The sequence below is a fragment of the Callithrix jacchus genome, chromosome 14, assembly GCF_049354715.1.
Source record: "Callithrix jacchus isolate 240 chromosome 14, calJac240_pri, whole genome shotgun sequence".
NCBI classification, from domain to species: Eukaryota; Metazoa; Chordata; class Mammalia; order Primates; family Cebidae; genus Callithrix; species Callithrix jacchus.
The window spans coordinates 34,549,380-34,554,821 of record NC_133515.1 but is presented as its reverse complement, the minus strand read 5'-3'; positions in this window follow the sequence as shown (position 1 = coordinate 34,554,821).

The window sequence follows — 5,442 nt, the reverse complement described above, 5'->3', positions numbered from 1 at the left end:
GGTAGTCCATTATATTTTTTATTTAAAAAAAAAGCAAAAGCCATATCCATAAATCTAAATACTTTTCTATGTACTGAAGGAAGCTGTAAGATTCTAGCGCAATTTACCTTCTCACACATATTAATTATTCACTCTTAAATAAATGAGAAAAATGCTCTCTGATTACTCTGGAGACTGAAAAATTGGAAGAATTTAGAGAGTGATAAAAACATAGAAGATGCAACTGGCACACAGGGAGTTCTCCTTTTTTATGACGTTGCCCTGAGCACTTTACAACTCATGGCAGAAATGCTGAATAGTTAACCTTTGATTTAAAAAAGTCAACCGGTCAAGTTTTTTCTGGCCTTGAAAAACACTGAAAGACAGACTCAAAAGAAAGTGAAGTGGGAACTTGATTAAAAAATTCAGAAAATAAAAGTTTTAAATTCACTAAATAAATTTTATCCTAATATATAACCAGTCCTAGAGTTCCACGTGTGTGACGTAAATTGCTAACAATTTGGCCTGAGATCTCAGTAACTTTGTCCAAGTTACAGTCTTACTGGACAAACAGCACAACATTCTTTAGAACCATATTACAGAATCCACAGTTCCCACAACACAAGTTTCCTAATGTTAAAAATACACTCCAAATTTACTTATGGGCATAAAGCTAGGAAAATATGACCTTTTCTCAGGAAATAAAAATTGACAAAAGCCAGCCTTTGGATGAACTAGCTGTTATAATTATTATAAAAAAAATTACAGAATTTGATATAACTATGGTCATTTAGGTTATGAGAAATATACTCATAATGAAAGAATATCTCTAAAGAGAAATCAAATATGTAAAAATAAAAGCAAACATCAATTTTAGAATTGACACATATCATATTTGAGATTTTTTTTTTTTTTTTTTTTTTTTGAGACGGAGTTTCGCGCTTGTTACCCAGGCTGGCGTGCAATGGCACGATCTCGGCTCACCGCAACCTCCGCCTCCTATGTTCGGGCAATTCTCCTGCCTCAGCCTCCCGAGTAGCTGGGATTACAGGCGCGTGCCACCATGCCCAGCTAAATTTTGTATTTTTAGTAGAGACAGGGTTTCACCATGTTGACCAAGATGGTCTCGATCTCTTAACCTCGTGATCCACCTGCCTCGGCCTCCCAAAGTGCTGGTATTACAGGCTTGAGCCACCGCGCCTGGCCCGTTTAAAATGTAAGCTGGAAAGACTTTATAGGAGAGTGGTGAGGAAAAACAGTAAACAAGAACACAGATTAAGAGAAATTTTCCAATTTGAAGCATATGGATAGGAAAAAAAGATGAACAGAGGCTCAGGGATCCTTAGAACAATATCAAGAGTGTGACACTATGAGTATGTACAGTTGACATATGTGTGTATGTATAAAAATGTATTGACATTATTTAACACAAACATGATATAAAATTTACATATATTCATATAAATATATTAATATCCATAATGTATTAATACATATATGATTATATATATGTAGTGTATAATTACAATAAATCTCAGAAAGAGAGAAGGGGTTAAAACTGGTCATATAAGATATTTAAAGAACACCAGGAAAGATTTTGTCAAATTTGGCAATAGATTTAAATTTAAGAAATTAAATTATACATTCCTTAAACTACACTTGGTCATAATATTGTTTTAAATTGCTAACTGTTTAAAATAATATGTGTCAATGTTCATGACAGATACTGATCTATATGTATTTTTTTCTTATATGTCTTCATGTTTTTGTTTTAGGGAGATTCTGGCCTCACAAAAGTGATTTTGCATTGTTTTCCTCCTCATGTGTGTTCTGCAGTTTTGCTGAAGTATTGTTTCTATTTTAAATGTTTTATAAGATTAGGTAGAATTTCCCATCAAAACCAGGAAATTTATGTAAACACGCATTTATGTATAAATTGAAATTAGAATGTTCTTGTATCTATTTTAATGTAAAATTTGACACTGCTTCTTTTGAGAATTATTTCATAAAAATGATCAAATTTATGGCCATAAAGTTGTTTGTAATAGCCTCTAATTTTTTTATACTCTCTATGTGGTAGTGATATACTAACTTCATTCCTGAAAGTTGTAATTTGTTTTTTCTCATTTATAGCCAGTATGGTGAGAGGTTTATCAATTTTATTAATTTTTTTCAACGAGTCAGGTTTTATTAATTAATGTTTTTTATTCTTTCTATACTCAATTTCAATAGCTTCTACTCTTCTATTTGTTATTTTCTTAATTGTTCTTGCCTTAAGTTTAATTTGGTTTTTTCTGTAGTTTCTTCATTTGGAAGCTCAGATCAGTGGATTAAGACCAGTGTTTCTCCCTTACAGAAGACTTTAATGCTTTCCAGTAGTGATAACTCCCAAAATAAAGATAGGTTGTATGGTCATTTTAACTCAACTTGGAATACTTTCTAATTTCCCTCATGATATCTTCTTTGAACCAGGGATATTTACATGTATGTTGTTTAATTTCAAATATTTTAGCACTTTCCAGATATTTTTCTGTTATATACTTTTAGCTAAATGTGTTTTAATCTGCAGAAACACAATATAATTTATTTTTAAGTTTGTTTAATGACCCAGAAAAAGAACTGTTGGGTGAATGCTCTACATCAACTTAAAAAAAAAAATGTGTCTTCAGCTGTTGTTGGGTAGAATCTGTGTATGTTAAATATAGTTGTTCTTCATAACTATGGGTTCTGCATCTGCATTCAATCAATCACACATCAAAAATATTAAAAATAACAAAAATAACAAAACTATACCATTTGTAATACAAATAAAAAACAATACAGCATAACAACTATTTTGATTGTTTTAGGTGTTGTAAGTAATTTAGAGATGATTTAAGATACATAGGAAGATGTCATTTTATTTTAAAAATATAAAACATTTTATTAACATACTATACCATGCATGAGCTCCCCCAGTGATGTGCTGTTAAATATTGAACAACCAGTTCTATAGGGGGAAAAATGTTTACACGTGCATGTATTTATTATAAATTTTACAGATATAATAGTTGTATAGCACATAATATTCACATAAAACAATATTGTATTATAATTATATGATTATATTTTTAACTGAGACATAATTATACTTATCAGGTACAGTATATTTTTATATATGTATACAATATGTAATGATCAAACCAGTATAATTCGTGGATCCATTTTCTCAAAACTTCATCCTTTATTTGGGAACATTCAAAATTATCTATGCTACCTATTTGAAAATATACTGTAAATTATCATTAACCATATTAACCCTACAGGGCTATAGAACACTAGAATGTACTCCTCCTACCTAGCCCTAATTTTGTATCAATTAACCAATCTCTTTCCATCCCTCCTCTCTACTATCCTTGCCAGTTAATACTATGCTATTTTGTAATTTTTGACAACTGCAGGGTTCCTGGAATAATTTTCTTATATGTACCAATCTCCCAAGAATAAAACTGTAATTGGTTGTTATGTTGGTTCAGAGTTTCTATTGCCATATTGATTTTTATGTACTTTTTCTATTATTTACTAAAATATTAATTCTGACATGTGCATATATAATTATGCAATTATTTATTTCCTCATAATGCTATCAGTTTTGTGTGTACTATATTTTGAAATTATTTTGTTAGTTTTCTTTTACTTTTAGGATTGTTAGGTCCTTGTGAAAAATTGATTTATTATTGTATAATGATCCTCTCCAGTCCTAGTAATATTTCTTGTTATGAAGTCTATATTTCCTCATAAATGTAAATATTCTACCTTTTTTATTATATTGAAGTGGTATTTTTTATCCTTTAAGTTATTTGTATCTTTATAATTAAATGGGTTCTTGTAGAGAGCAGATAGATCTTTTTTTAATCCCACTTGAAAATATCTGTCTTTTTATTGATGTGTTAAGATTGCATGTGCTAGTGTAGTTATTGATGCAGCTAAAAAAACTATCAATTTGCTGGATGGTTTTCTATTAGTGCCATCACCTTTTGTTTGCTTAGTTTCTGCCTTCCTGTTGACTACTGAAGTATATTTTATTCCTTATTTTTATCCATTATTGGATTAATTTTTTATCACTTTTTAAAATTGTGTTTAGTAGTTACCTTATATATGAGTATACCACTTTATATGCATTTTAAGTGCATTTCTTTGCTTTCTCTGACAATGTAACAGATTACCCCAAACGTAGCAATTTATAACATCTGTTTATTATCTGATATGCCCCTAGATCAGAAGACTAACCTCAGCAGAACTGGGTTCTTTGCTTAGAGTCTCACAGGCTAAGATCAACATGTCAGCCAGCATTATGATCTCATCTCAGTCTCAAGGTTATCCTCCGAGCTCATTTTGAGTTGTTGTTATAATTCAGTTTCTTGCATTTTCTTGCATTTGCAGTTTCTAAATTTCTTGTAAGTTATCAACTGACAGCCATTTTCTGTACCTAGACGTTAGCCACTGTTTCCTGTTATGTAGCCCTATTCACAACATGGAAATTTGCTCCTTCAAGGCCAGCAGGGAAATGTATCTTGTTTATAATCTCTTAAACTACATTTAAGAACTAACTGATTTTATGTCAGAAACACTAAGATTTCCCATTTGAGTAACTCAAAAGTAACTGATTAGGAAACTTAAATATATTTGCAAAGCCCTTTTGCTATCTAATGTAACATAATCATCATACTGAAATCCCATCATGTTTATGAAATTTTATCATATTTACCACTCTCTTTTTAACTCAGGATGAGCACTACTCTGGATTTGTGCACCAGAGAGGAGCAGGAATCTTGGAGCCACGTTCCTACAGAGGAACTTACACAATCATTATATGCTATATAATCACATTTTCTCATTCATTAAACATTATACAATCACATTTTCTCATCATTTTTGCTATTTTCTCATGGGTTCGACTTTTTTTTTTCTCTACTGGGAAAGTTTCCCACGGTGAGTAAATAAACATTTTTGTTTATATTTGTCTCAATTCAGAATATGCTAAAGCTAATTATCCTCTGCTATACTTCTTAGGAACAATGACATTAAGTCATTTCCCAAGATGATCTGTGGAGAACTCATACATCATCTTGAGAGTTATTTTGGACAAAAACCTAGTATCACTTTCCTGGAGTGACCTTATCTAAGTGCAAAAATGTAGGTAGCTTAAATAACAGAAATTTATTGTTACATAATTCTCAAGGCTGGTCTGCAACATTGGTTCCCTCTCTGGCCTATGGGGGAGAATCTATTCCATGCCTTTCTTTTACCGTCTGATGGCCTCCGGTGTTCCTTGTCTTGTAAATATCATTCTCCCTGTTCAGTCACATCATCTTCCTTCTCTATGTCCAAATTTGCACTTTTAATAAGGACATTTGTCATATTTGCTTGGGACCCACTCTGATAATAAAATTTTAACCGAATTACCTCTTTAAAGACCCTATC